The following is a 14,602-nucleotide window of genomic DNA, read 5'->3' as shown; positions in this document are numbered from 1 at the left end:
CTCTGGCTGGGGCTGGGAGAGTTATTCTTTCCTTATTCAGCAGACAGGAGGATGTTAATGGAGAGCATATGGGAGGGGAGGGAGTACTGTGGATATTGCTGGAGGACAGCCAGACTGCATCAAAGCCCCAAGAAGCCTATTCTCCATCCGGGCAATGCTAAAACAGGCCATGGAGAGACGAGAAATCCAGCTGTGATACGGGGGAGTTAGGAAAAAAGCTCTCTGCCTTCCCCAGCTTTTTTACTCCCACTCCTGATGGGACAATGGGGCAGTGTTGTCCCATAGTCCTGTAGGCATGGTATTCATAGTGGAAGCCTTTCTGGGGAAGAGCACACTTCAGCCAGGCACCCTGTCCTGAGAGTCATGCCACTTCAGGGAAGCAAGAACTGCCTCTGTGCTTGCAAAGTGCCATATAATTTATGGGGCTATAGAAATGATGAATTACAACAGTCCTGCAGTACAGAAATGGAAAAGCCCTGTTAACTCCTCCAGCCCATCTCCCAGAGCTGATGCAGTACTGTTGCCTCTCACACACTTCCTGTGTTTGTCTGGACATGTTTAGAACAAGCAAGCAACTGAGGTTCATTTATTTTTCACTTCTTAATTCTACTTTAAAAATAACCCCCAATGTGATTAAGGTAGTGTGGATTACCCAGCTACTTGGACATGTCAAGAAGGATGGAACAGGGTCCATCAAAGGTAGCTCACATCTGCCTTACCTTACAGATAAAATGGAGGACTGGCTATTGAAGACTTGGTCACAGTTTGAAGTAAGAAACTTGCCATTAAGTAGGAGGGCAGCTAGAACCAACTCAGGTAAAAATTAGGTGTGTCCTTTTTGGTTCCTGACAATCTTAATGTAGCCCTGACGAGGCAGATTTTGGGCATCCATGATGCTTGGCCTTGCATCATTCACTAGATCTTAATTAACTAAGGAGCCTGGCTTGTTTAGCCTAGTGAAGGGGTATATAATTGCAATCTATAAATAAATACTTCAGGGGATGAACACATGGGGAGGAGAAAAAAACTATTTAAAGATAAAGGACAATGCTGGCACAAGAACAAATGGGTATGAAGTAGCCATTTAGGCTGGGATTGTCAGGTTTCTAATGCTGAACGCATTGATGCTCTGTGAAGGCCAATTAAAGGGTTTAGTAAGGCCAAAAGTCAAGCTGGTTTTAAGAAGCAGCTAAACACATTTCGTCAGCTGATTGTACAAAGTGGCTGGCTATGCAAGGAAAGGAGCTGGACTTGGGAAACCCAGAAGGAACATCCTGAGGCATTTTGGGCTGCAGTAAGTACAGGATGAGTTCTGGTTAACCAGCTGCAGGACCCAGTAGGAGCAAGGTGGGAAAAAACTATTAGAAGACTAATAAAACCTGAAAAAGTTCAACTGCACATTCATACTGCCTTCCAGTCCCTGAAAGGGCCTCCAATAGAAATGGAGGGGGACCTTTTACAAAGGTAGTGACAGGACAAGCGGCAACAGTTTTAAAGTGCAAGAGGGTAGGTTTAGATTGCCTATAAGGAAGAAACTTTTTACAAAGAGAGTAGTGAGGCAAGGGAACAGGTGCCCAGAGAAGATGTGGATGCCCAATCCCTGGCAGAGTTCAAGGACAGGTTGGAACAACCTGGTCTAGTGGAAGGCATCACTGCCCATAGCGGTGAAAAGCAAAATAAATTAATAAATTTATTAGTTAATAAAGGGGGATTGGAATTAGATGATTTTTAAGGTGCCTTCCAACCCAAACCAATTCTATGATTCCATGATGATTCTATAAAGCAGGCAGATTATAAATCCAGGTAGCACTGAAAACTGAAACTAACCCCTCTCCAATGAGTAGGCTGGCTGGCTTGGTTTAGAGAAGTTTATGGGGACAGGAGGAGATTACGAACAACAGGCAGGAAAAAGTATCTGTGATTTGTTTGTGTGAAAACCTAGGCAAGAGAAAAGAAGAAAAATAATAATGATTGGTTTTCCTGTGAGCAGTTGAGGTAGGGAAGCCCTTAAATTTTATTTTACCATCCTCAAAGGCAAAAAGATCTCCTGAGCCAGAAAACCTTAAGCCATGAGAACATCTTGTCATGTTCTCCAGTGAAGTAACAGCTCAGCCTGACCTCAGGCTGAGACCAATACATGGTCTGCATGCAGTAATCCATTTCTGTGAAGTCATTTGCCAAACAGACAGTGGGTGTCTTTCCCCATTGCTTTCCTGCAAAACAGAATATGAGAGACCTTGACCCTTGACTAATGCATGCTGGAGAGGCAGATGTCCAAATCTTAGCTGTCTTATCCAACTGGAAGCTATAACAATAAATCACATACTCCAGTTTACACCACCAGTGCAAACAAGATAATGGACCTTATACCAGAGAAAGATCTGTTGTAATATAGCATTTTGTTTCATCCTGCTCCTGCTGAGAGTAGACGGACAGGCAGTGGAGAAGACACAGCTATACAACTGGCACAGACCTCTTGTACTGAGGGAGTTTTCCTGTGGGAATCTCCTGCCTGTTTGAGTTCTCTCTATGCTCTATAACCAGTGCAAAGCAAATTTAGCAGAGAGCAGAGAATCCATCTTAAAATGCCTTAGGGGGGACAGAGAATACGGTATAAATGGAACTGCAGCGATGTCTCTTCTAATTCTTGTAATCTGTCACCTAGCTGTGGCAGTGATAGGTACTTTAGAAACCCACAGACAGTCTGAGTATGATTTGATCACATTAGTGGTGGCCTATGCATCAAGAGATTCTGAGGTTTTATTCAGAAAGGCATTAAAATAAAGATGGTTGTGCTTTCAAATCTCTTTTGTCTGGAAAGAGGTTATCTCCTAAGGCTGGCTTTACTCCTGACATTTCTCATTCTTTGCTTTTCTTTACAGATCAGAAATAGAACATGAAATGCCTTGTCTTGCTATTTTCATCATTCTGCAGTCAGTCTCAGCATGAATCTGAGGCTATGAGGGTGGGAGGTGATGAGCTGAGTCAAGTCTGAAATATGGTTCCTTGCACTAGAAGGATATAGATGTGGTTTCTGTGTAAGTCACCAGTTCAGGTCTTCTTGGTACTGAAAGGTGATGACTATTATGCTCTGTAAAAGCTGTTGTGCTCTCTTGAATTGAGGTAAAGGGTTTCCATCCAATTACCAGGTAATTTTATGCAGTAGTCTAGGAAGCTGAGAATTGTGTGAATGAAAGCACCAAAGTGTTTGCTGGGGAAGAGCACACAGGGGAAGTTTGTCCTGTCACTACTTCCATTTTCCTGGCTGAATGAAGCTTTGATATTTTTCATCTCCCATGTTTAAAGTTCTTGGCCTGGTAACCCTCATCAAGTTAAATCAACTATAAAGATAGAAGAGAAGATGAAAAATTATTTTCCTTTGAGGGAGGGTTTTTATTTTAGATGCAAAACAACAGATTTTTTTCCTCTGACCTCCAAAAACCAATGAGAATTTATTGGCCGTTTTCACATTTTAAACTGACATTTTAATTTTCTTCACAAAAACATTTCAAACATTGAGGACCTCAGTAAATCTCTAAAGCACATGGTGAAAAGTGTTCATGCAGACCATAAAATTGTAACTCTGGATTTGTACAATTCATTCTTATGGTCAGTCATTGCAAGGTTTAAAGAATCTACCACTTCAGCCATCACGAAAAGGCAGTAAATCTGGATTATGCATTGAAAGTGCTTAGGGAGTCTGGGTATTTATACCAATGAAATGCCAAAATATTTTACTGACACGCTCCATTTTTTACATTCTTTTACTAGCAGTTAATTTTTTTTTTATGTGTACATATATATTTTAATGCTGACAGTTAAATTTTGGCTATTATTAGTTTGCAACTGGTTAGACCTTCTCTCATCAAAACAGGAGTCTGAACAATTTCACATACATGGCACCTTGGGCAGAAGATAGTGGAAACCTTACAGATATGTGCATGGCCTGGGCTGAATATAGTTTGAGATACCTCTTTGGAAGCTCCCCAGATGTCATCCACAGAATTCTTGGCTGTTTCCATAGCAGTGTTTCCCTGGCGTGCTGCTGCTAAAGAACCTCTGTCAGCCCCTGGTGTCTTCACACAGGACCAGAGCTGTGAAAACATGAAGGAGAAAGGGGTGACTCAGTAGGGAATCTTTCTTCTGCATCAGAAGCACTTTAAACCACCAGAGAGATGCAGGCAGCTAGAAATATAAACTGGAGTGTCTGTGGGGTGTCCATCACATGGTGTCATTAAGAGAGGTCCAAGTCAACCCTAGTACCCAAAGCAATGCAAGTCATGTTAACATAGCCCAGCTGGGCTCCTTAGCCTCTATTTTAAATGTATGCACTGCACATAGATACACTTATTTCCTGACCCAAATTAGGTCTCTTACTAATTTTGGGCACCTCTGTATGATACTGCTTCGTGCTATACAGGCACTTTCTACTTTCCAGTAGAAAATGTGCCAGGAGCACATTTTATTTACAATAGGAAATCACTACGAAGAGGCCCTATTCATTTTGGATTGACAAAACTGTGTATAAAAGACACAAAACTGGTGCATAAAAGATTTAATTATACATAACTAACTCAGACCAAGCTCACTAAGGCTAAAGAAAGAGTGGAAACATGCTCATGGAGTTCAGATCCAGCCTCAGCCACTTGGTGACCCCACACTAGAAAAATGGTATGGAATTTCTGATGCTGTTTTTAAACAGTTCACAGTGTTTCAATCCTGAGTGCCAGGGCTGGAATACCCTCACCTGGGTCTCCCCTCACTCTGCCCACAGCCCAGGATCCCATTTCAGGCCCTAACCAGCAACATCACGGGACACTGGTCTCCAGCTTCCATGGGGGAGCTGACATGGCAGCCCAGCCTAGGCCTGCCCCCATTCCCAGGGAGGTGCCCAATGCCCAGGGCTGGGACTGCCTTGGTGCCCTTGGCTGGGGTAGTGGGGTGAGCCTGGGCTGGCAGGCTCTGCCCTGCTGCCCTGTGGCTTTCCCTGAAGCTCCCTACCCCCATCCCCAGGGGGCCACCAGCCCTTGCTGTCCCCGGGTCTGATTCCTCTATGCTCAGTAGCTGCTGCCAGGCTCTTTCCTACAAGTCGGGATGTTAAGAAGAAAGGTCAAACTCCAAAGATAATCAGTTAATGCTGCAAATCAGAACCAAACTAATGATCATAACCATGGTCCCCTCCTCCTCCTCACAGCCCAGACTACATACTTAAAGGCATAATTGAATATAAAACATATACTTTAATTCCTGGCAGAAAGAGAAACTGCTTTTGGATTTGAAAGCCCAACTACCCTCTTACTCCATGAGGAAGGTTTGGTTTTATTGTATTGTCTGTTCTCTCCTCTAAACAGCTCTCACTTCCCACTTTGAGTCCTTCTGGCAAGTATTGATATGCTTCTTTCTTGCTAGGAAAAGGATACCATGAACCTGTCATCCTTCAAACTGTTTCTCATCTCACTTTTGCTGTGGTGTCTCTGTGAGTATGAACTCTAATAATTTAAAGATAGTTAATCCATTACGGTTTGTTGAACTTCGTAAATATTTACAAATATTTGGCAGAGCAAGTGAGAAAAACTCAAACAAATTACATTCCTGGCTTTGCATCCTTCTCCAAGTATAATATGGTAGTTATGGATGACTTGACTACTAAACCCCAGGGAACAGTCTAGGTATCAAGGAGTTTTAGAAAAAAAAACCTAGAAACTCAGAGATTAGAGAACATTTGAAAAGTCAACTCCTGCCAGATTATGGCACTAGAGGCCATGCAGTGAACCCTTCCTTGCTCTTTGTCCTTGACTGCTCCCTCAAGTCCAAAATGCTGAAATGGATCAGCAGATCAAATGGCAGATCATAACTGAGATCCTTTTTCCAGGCAGAGGAGGCCCAGGCAAAGCTGGCCAGGTTTAAAGGGAGGCTTCAGATTTGCCCTGAAGATCTTTCAGTACAATGCTGGGCCTTGCCATTCAAAAGCCAGAGGGACATTATGTCTACTTAATGTTATATTTTAAAGCAGATGCAGATGGAAGACAACTGTGTTCAAGACCCGCAGTATTACACAAATGTTTGAATCATGTGCTGCTGACCCTGATGACAAGAAGTCTGCTCTGGCAACAAGAAAGCCACTAATTCTTAGGTGCTGTAGTAACATCAACATCAACAGGCTTATGCTGTGGGAAGACAGTCTTGTGTCATATCTCAGGGCACTCTGTGGGGCATTAAAAAAATCCATACTGTAGCAATGGTATGGAACATAAGGGTGCTTGTAAGGGATCTTTCTTTATTTTCAGGCCATAGCCATACAATTTGAGCCAATACAGATGGCACATATAGCCATGTGGAAGATTTCATTCTTTCCAGCTGGTCCTCATTACCATTTGCTTTCAGTAATTTCAAGGAATACTGTAGCTCCCATTTCCAAGTCTCTGTCAGACTTTCTTCCAGAGAGAGGGATTCAGGCAGCTTTTTTTTTTTTTTTTTTTTTCACAAAGAAATCAGACTTCTTCTCATACAGTGTAATAAGGGCACTATGTCCCCAGGAGGGACTACTCCTCATTTCCTGGCTCAACACTGGGGGTAGGTAACTTACAGAAATAATTCTGCAATCTGCGACTACTGTTGCACTCTGGATCTGGCACTCTTAGGAGAAGGTTTGGAAATGAATTGCCTGTTTACAAAGGAAGCCCAGTGTAGTCAGGACTGGCTTGATCTCTAAAGAATACAGCAGGACTCCCACAGCACTACTAAAATAATAGGAAGAGTAACATAGATTGCTACAGGAATGAGTCATAGGTGTGCAGAAAGCCCAAAGGAGGCACTGATTTTGTCAGATGCACAGAGGTAGCTGTCACCTCCTCCCAACGGCCACTCAGGGAGCGGATGGCGAGCAATGCACAGACAGCCATCTTGTTTCTAGTCAGACTCAAAAATCCTTGTTTGCAAAGTAAGAAGGAACAAAGATGTGTTGAGCAAAAGATTTAATTTCTCAGTGTCTATGGGGAAATCAACAGACAATGGGAAGCAACACAAAAAGCACATACATGAAAGACTGTTATTTAAAACCAGTTGACATAGTCATTTTCAGTGGAATCTGGCTGGCTGTAGCCAGTACTTAATTCAAAAATTCTTCAGGAATGAAGGTCTTTTGCAGGCCAGCTTTATTTGGCTGGGCTTGGGTTTTGCTTTTTCCCACATCCCGCCTGCTGAAGTTAGAGGCTGATGGCAGGGAGCCCGATTCCTCTGCCTCTTCCTGCGCCAGACACAGCCAGCCAGCATCACCTCTTTGTTAAATTGTCTGCTAGAACTGCTGTATTCAAGAAAGGCTGGTGTGAGGCAGGGAAGGAACAGGATCACCTGATCTCCTTCCTGAGAACAGAGCAAAAAATTATCTGAATGATGATTCATAAGGAGTTGAAGAAGTTAAAGAAACCACATACAGTGGGCTATGTATGGTCCCATGGCAGTAAAGGCTTTCCTGTTTGATAACCCAAAAGAGGCTTTCTTGCACAGCAGACAACAGCAGCAAAACACTTGCTTCTAGAACTAGACATGGAAAGTGAAAATAATGACAATTCTAAAGAACCTTTTTGAAGCGCTAACCCAAAAAAAAATTACATAATAATTTTCTATCCCGTAAGAAAAGTACAGTTGAACTAAGGGCACTTAGAAACTCTGCCTTTACAAATGAGGGACACAAAAATTAGTCCTGCTGAAATGTTCAGCAACCCATAGCAGGTAGAAAATAGAAAATACACAGCAGGCTGGTGTGGTTGAGCTATTCCCATGCAAAGCCCCTAACATGAAAACAGTAAGGTAACCAACCCAAAACCATCCTTAAATCAATAATACACTCCACTACAGTCCTCTCTCTTGTACACCTCACTTGCTTTCATTCTGTCTCCTGGGATGTTCAGCACAGGTCTGCTAAAACTGAGGTATTGTCTCTTGTTGACTCTGGCAGGCAGGGGGGCAGGGAGCAGCTGATATGGCAACTCCAGATGTGCTTTTTCTATTCTTTGAAACTGTTCATCAGAGAAACAAAAAGCTCTCAGTTGCCATGGAGACAGTATCTCTGGCACTGATGTACGCAGTGGGCGGCAGCAGCTTCCCGGCTGTAGGGACGCCCAAGACCTGGTGCTTTAGCATGCCACTCACTGCTGAGCATGCTCTGGAGCAGAGGGTTCAAGCTTGGATGACAGGTAGGACTTACCTGAGGTGGCCAAGAAAATGAGAAAGTGGAGGATCTAAGAATTTGTTCAGGATTTTGCACCTGAAAAAAAAGTCAAAGTGATGTTAAAGTGAATTTGGAGTCAAGGAAATGCTGCACAAATCCCTGAGAGGCAGTGCACAGAGAAAGCTGGTAGCCTCTTTTGAGATGAAAACATTTCCAGAGATTTGAATTATTGTGTTTATAGAGATAATACTAGGAACAGTGGAGAAAATAAGCAAGATCTTTTTGCAGATAGAGATTTTTTTTCCAGGAAAGCAGTGAAAACTCTATCTTTTGAATCACTTAGAACTTATATCTGCACACAGTAAAGGAAACGATCCTCTGTTGGTTCCCAGGAGACACATGAAATGAGACCAATTAGGATTTCTCCAGCTATAAATACAAGGACTGTGCAAAGACATATTTTACCCTTATTATGTTTGAAAATGAAAATGAATAGTGTGTTCCCCAGCTGAATTAAAATCAGGGCTTGCATTATGTAAAAAAACAAAGAAGATGATCTGTTCTGTCCTTAAAATCTCTGAAAACATGACCAAAACTGATCAACTGGGAATACCTGTTATGGAGGCCAGTCTTAACAGTGTCCAGTTGATGGTATCTCAGAGGACAGTGAGAATAGCAGATAACCCATCTGGCCATGAGTACATTGCATTCTACAGGGAAAGAAATTTCACTGAACCAAGGATGTAATCCCAAAAATATGAAACTTCTACCTCTTGTGTAAACTGTATTTACCATATCTGATTACCACTCTTTTCCCAGGCAGATGCTGCTAGTGATCAGATATTATCCAGACTATTTTATAGCCCAGATCTTATAAATGGGCCACTTTCATTTCTGGTGTAAAATGGTACATCCTAACTGAACTCACAGAAATTACTTGAATTATAACAATATTACTCTCTTTGGCTCTGAAGTGGGCAGTAGGACAAGGATCCACAAAATGTACATAGTAACCTCACTAATAAAGATTTGGCCATGGGATTGCTAGAAGAATTGAGTTCTGGTTTGTCCCATGACACAGAAATAGATGTGACCAGCTGGATGTGCTCTCAAGAACACTGGAAAAGGTCTGGAGTTCTGCCCACTCTCATCTACATTTTTCTTCCCAAGCCAGTTTTGCTTCATTACTGTTCAAGAAACTGAGAAGGGCTGTGGATAGGAAGAAGCCCTATTAGCAGAGACACCCTCCTGGAGGTGGTGAGGAATAGACATTAGGCTGCTGTCTAAACCATGCAGCAGTCCAGCTGGCCAGGGCTTATTCCTCCTGACATCTGCTTTCTGAGGTACTGCCATCCATATTAGATTCTGTCAAAAACCATTTTGCCACCAAGCTGAGGAGCTTCCTGGGACGTGTGTCGCTGCAGGGGATCCACCACGTCCCATCCTTTGTCCTGGAGAGATGACATCCTCCCTAGCAGCAGGGCCTGGTGGGGGTTATAATGCCTTTGTCCAGAAGCATTGGAGATCATTCCCCCATGGAGATACTCTGCATTTGGCTGGCTGAAATGGAACAAATCAATAATTTGCCAGAGTTAGAGTTAGAAATGCAGACACTCAGGATGTTTGCTCTGAAGCAATCTAACTCAGGAGAGTGTTCCCACCAGGGCTCAGACACAGAGGTGTCTGAGTGGATGATACCTTTTTAGATCAGTCCAAGGGAAATATATGCTACAGAATGGGGCATGAGAATTCAGCAGGTGGTAAGAAGTGCAAAACCAGTGCTGTCTTGGGCACATGATATAGCCAGAAGACTCACCTGGTTTTCAAAACTGAAATTCCTTTTCTGAACCTAAAATAATACATGGCTCTATTGGAGAACCGTGTGTTAATTGGTATTTCAATCTGACCAATTTAATTTCGCTTCCTAAATTTTCCATATCATAGATGGTTGGATGCAGCATCCTGCTACTTCAAATGTTGTACAGCATTGCTATGCTCTGTTAAATAACTTCCTTCTTCCTTGCCAGAAATAGCTACGTTTCAATGGTAAGCAAAGAGATCTTAACATTTATAGTTTCTAGAGCTTCTAGTTGGGATTGCTGAAATGTATAAACATAAACCTTTTTCAAATTTGCTTTCTGGAGAAGCTGCTGTTAATAGGGAGGAGCATCCAGTATGGTCAGTTTAGCCAGTCCACCAGAACCTGTCAGATAAAGGACATTTCTGCCCAGCTCCTCTCTCCTCTATGCTTTCTGCTGATCTCTGTATTTAGATGACCTGGAAGACACTGCTCTGGAGCCTGAGGAAGACAGGATTCTTCACTAGTGCTGTTGTAAACTCTGTTTTAGGCTCTGTGACAGAATATTGAGTTGGTTTAGACCTTGAGCAAGCTGATGGTGTTCCCTTTTCTTAGGAGTCAGCCCACTCAATAACAATGGAGGCTGAGGGAGCAGTCAGAGTCTCTGGCAGGGTGACCAGGAGGGTATTGCTGCTGGCATGAGTGTCTGAAGCAGTGAATGTGCCCAGCATGCCAGTGAGCTGTGTTCACTCATCCAAGGGGCTGATTTAGCTCAGAGGTGGTTCATGAGACCTTGGCCCCTCTCCAGCTCTAGCCTTTCCCCTTCTCTCAGGAATAATAGCATGGGTTAAAAGCAGAAGGACTGAAGAAAGCACAGCCTTACTTAACCACACATGGAAATAAAGAAATGTCTACAGCAATATGGGGAATTAAGGGAGAGGAGATAAAAGGAAGTAGGGAGATAGAAGAGGGAGGGAAGGAGAGGATGGCAGGGGATCTTTTCCAGCCCTGCTTACAAGGTGCGGTATAATTCATGGCCCTTGTTTACACTGCTCCACACCACATCACAGACATTCCTGGTTAATGGCTTCCATCTGGAGAAGCCATGTGCTGCCCAGCCTCCCCCTCACCATGCTGCCAGCAGAGGAGTGTCTCCCTCCAGACCTTCCAACCCAACTACCTCTCAGACTGCCATCACTGAGGGGATTGGTGCATGCATGGTCTGCCCCTGAGACATTACTGTCACGTTTCCGTGACCTAAGACAGGGGGCTGGGATACACCTCAGACAGCTGAAAGACCCGTTAACGTGGGGCCCACAGGATATGCTGGAAATGCAATGCAGGGACACCCAGTCATTCTGCACAAGCTCAGCCTAAGTCCAGCAGGGATTATTAGCTCTGGCTCAGCATCAACCCTGCTGGCCCTGGGCTGCTTCCCAACAGGACCGCTCAAGTGTCTCCATATTGCACCTCCCAGCACTCTGGATTTGGGAGGGTTTATTAGCTTGGGCACAGTGCCAGACATGAGCTGCCTTTCTGCATCTCCATAGTGCTTGAACTAAGTGAGTTTCACTGTGCTCAGAGCACAGTGGAAAGACACCTGCTTGGCTCTAAGGGAGTCCAGCTCTGGTCAGGCGGGTACTAAGCCAGCCCTGGTGAATCCAGCAGGATTGGTGTGAATTCTTTTATGTGTCTTTGCACCATGGTTCCCAGCCCTCACAACCCCAGCAGCAGGGTCCTGAAACAACCCCACTGGTTCTACCTGGGCCAGGTTTATCAGGTTGGGATCTACATTTGGCAGAAGTGGCATGGCTGCTCAGAGATCTGAACCAGATCTGGAAGCAGCAAGGCCACAGTCACACACTGCAACACAAAGCCTCCCTTTCCGAGTCCTACCAGACCTGGTCTGGCTCAACTTTCTCTGCATCTGCAGCAAAGACTGAAGTGCAGAGGCAGAGCTGTGTGTGGGCTCCACAACCAGAACAGAGAGGATGGTGGAAGTCAAAGGTGCACAGTGGAACTGGAATGGTCAAAGGAGACAGTAGCAGAATCTGCTGCAGATCTGAGTGAGCTGCATCCAGAGGATCCAGCCTTCAGCTGACCCACAAGACAGCAAATGCAGCCTGCAAACCGAATTTAGGCTATCATGACATGCAAAATATTCAGTGAAGTTGGAATCAGTTACAATATCAGTTACAAGTTAATTTATTTATTGAGTGTCCTACAAGGTCTTGGAGGTGTGATCATGGGTTAAAGGGAGAGACATGGGAAGATCAGTTTCTCACTCTGCTCTCTTTGTTTGTGTCATGCTCCCTCTCAAACTCATTCTCTCGGCTAAGCAATACATTCCCAGCATCTGTCGAGTTTGATCTGCTCTAAACTCCAATGAGAGGCAAAAGAGGAGCTGAGATGGGAATGAAACAGAATCCCAGTCTGTGACGAGGCATTGAGACTCCTCACTGCGCCCCATGCGGGTTGCCCTGTCATAAATCATCATTTGTCAAATTCAATAAGCATCCTTAACACAAAAATGATGCTATCTCCTGGGAGCTCAAGTGCCTGAAATTTTGCACAGATGTGGAGATACAAAAATATAAGGGAAGAGGGGAGGATGGGGAGAGGAGGAAGGAGGACAGATTTTGCATGACAAAAAGGGTGTTCTCTACCCTCTGCTCCATTCCCATCCTGTTGCCCTCCACCTACCTCACTGCCACACATGCAGCCACGTATGCTGTGTTCCTGGGAACGCTGCAAACCCAGCTCCTGGCACATCTTTTGCATACTCTAAAAGGAGAAAGCAGGCTGTGTATGCAATATGGAAAATCCATCTCTTTTGGGGGTCACAAGCCCACCACAAAGTTTCCCTGCTAGCCCAGAGATGTGGATGGCAGGAGGCCCCTGGGGGCAGCATCCTGCTTTGGACAGAAGAGGTCATGGGGCACTTTCATTAGAAATCATGCTGCTGCCATTTCCACTCCCTACCAGCAACATGAGAGCTGTAGCTTTGGTTAGACATCCCATCCCTTATTGTGCAACAACAGGAGGCTGGAGAATAGGGCCGCTTTGGGGGGTTCAGCTGTGAAATCTCACTCCTCAGTGGAATGTGCTGCATGCTGGCTGGAGCCAGGGACCAGCACTGTTGTAAGGAAAGGCTGAGTGCAGGCTGCTGTGACCACTGAAGCTTGAAAGCAGGCTCCATTTATGCACATACAGGTTGCATTGCACCGTACATTATCTATGCTTAAAAGCCACATATAAAAAGGAATATATGCAAGCACCCACAACAGTCATTCTGTCTCCCCCTCAGGACTACAGTGCCCATCTCCAAAATACAGAGAGAGTCTCTGAAGCTGCTTGAGTTGAAGTAGCAGAGAGAGGTGACAGATCAGCATCCTCTGCAGATCAGGCAACCATGGGACACAGATCATGACATACTGTCATGACGAGCTGAAGCTTAGTCCAGCTGCTCGAAAGGCATCCCAGACAGGATCCTGCTTATGTGACACCCACCATCATGACTGACATCTGGGCCAGGGAGGATAAAGCAGCCACACTCTGGGGCTTCTGCAAATGAGATTTGGGCACAGGGAGACAGTGCAGTGCTCCTTGGTTCGATGGCATGCTTACAAACAGGCCAAACTGCAGAGCTTACTTTGCACTTGCTCACACACCCTTGTTGTCAATGAATCATTCAGGTCACTGCAGACAAATCTCTAACCACCTATCACCATTTATCCTTCTAAGATATGTGTGCTACAGAGCAGCCATTTTAGAAAGAGTGTGAAGATTTCTGAAAGCTTTTCCAGAGGGTATTTTGAATGCCTCTAGTTGTTGAGCCACACAGATACTCTGGTACCACAAACAAATTGCTGAAGTAGCAGAGGGAAAATATAAAACCACATTAAAATTCCAAATAAATAAGAAAAATACCTTCAGTAGATAAATATGCCTTGACTTTGAAGGTCAGAGTATTGATCCATCTGAAGGCTAGAAGCAAGTACTTTGTGCTGCATTTGTGATCCTCCAGTTGCAGTTATTATTATTATTGGCATTATTGTTGCAGTAGCAGCACCTCAAGGACCTATTCAGGATCCAGATGCCATTACAAAAGGGACACTGAATTCAAATGAAGAGATTTGTGATGAACCGTCTGATTCAAAACAAAACCAAACTCTACATGACAAAGCAAACACAGCAAATCTTTGTGAATCAAGCTCAGTGCCACTGCAGCCAGACTGCTCCCAGCACCCAAGCCAGGATGTTACAGGAGCTGTAGGGTCTCTGTACTGTACCACAGTCCCTTCTGGGACTGGAGTGTTTATACACCCAGGGATTAAGCCCATAGAGTAAGCAGCACATAAATCACAGATCTGTGCACTTGAACTACCTTTGGGGATGCTCCTCTTTTCCATCAAAAAGTTCTGCACGAGGAAAAAGGGAGGAACAAGGATATTTGGAACAGGCACTAGCCTCCTGATGCCACCACAGCTCTGACAATACTCCTGATGCCAGGTGGTCCCCAGCAAACAGCCACTTCAGCCACAGGCAGGTGGAAGGTCCGTGCCTGTGCACTCAGCGCAGGCATGCACAGATGGAGGGGCGTGCCCTGAGCCATCGCTCCAGGCAGGCACAAT

General features: G+C 44.5%; 1 long non-coding RNA gene across 1 annotated transcript in view; it reads right to left on the bottom strand.

Moving 5' to 3' along the window:
* Positions 1–14,602, bottom strand: part of LOC139590677 (uncharacterized) — a 155,045-nt gene that overhangs the window by 9,730 nt on the left and 130,713 nt on the right. The window contains exon 2 of the long non-coding RNA XR_011679396.1: positions 3,972–4,094. This is a non-coding gene — a long non-coding RNA (uncharacterized lncRNA). The remainder of the gene's footprint in view (positions 1–3,971; positions 4,095–14,602) is intronic.

Source organism: Agelaius tricolor, unplaced genomic scaffold, assembly GCF_023055355.1.
Source record: "Agelaius tricolor isolate 1412-34295 unplaced genomic scaffold, bAgeTri1.0.p SCAF_5, whole genome shotgun sequence".
NCBI lineage: Eukaryota > Metazoa > Chordata > Aves > Passeriformes > Icteridae > Agelaius > Agelaius tricolor.
Note: the sequence above shows the minus strand (reverse complement) of the source record. Positions and strands in the feature narration are given on the sequence as shown.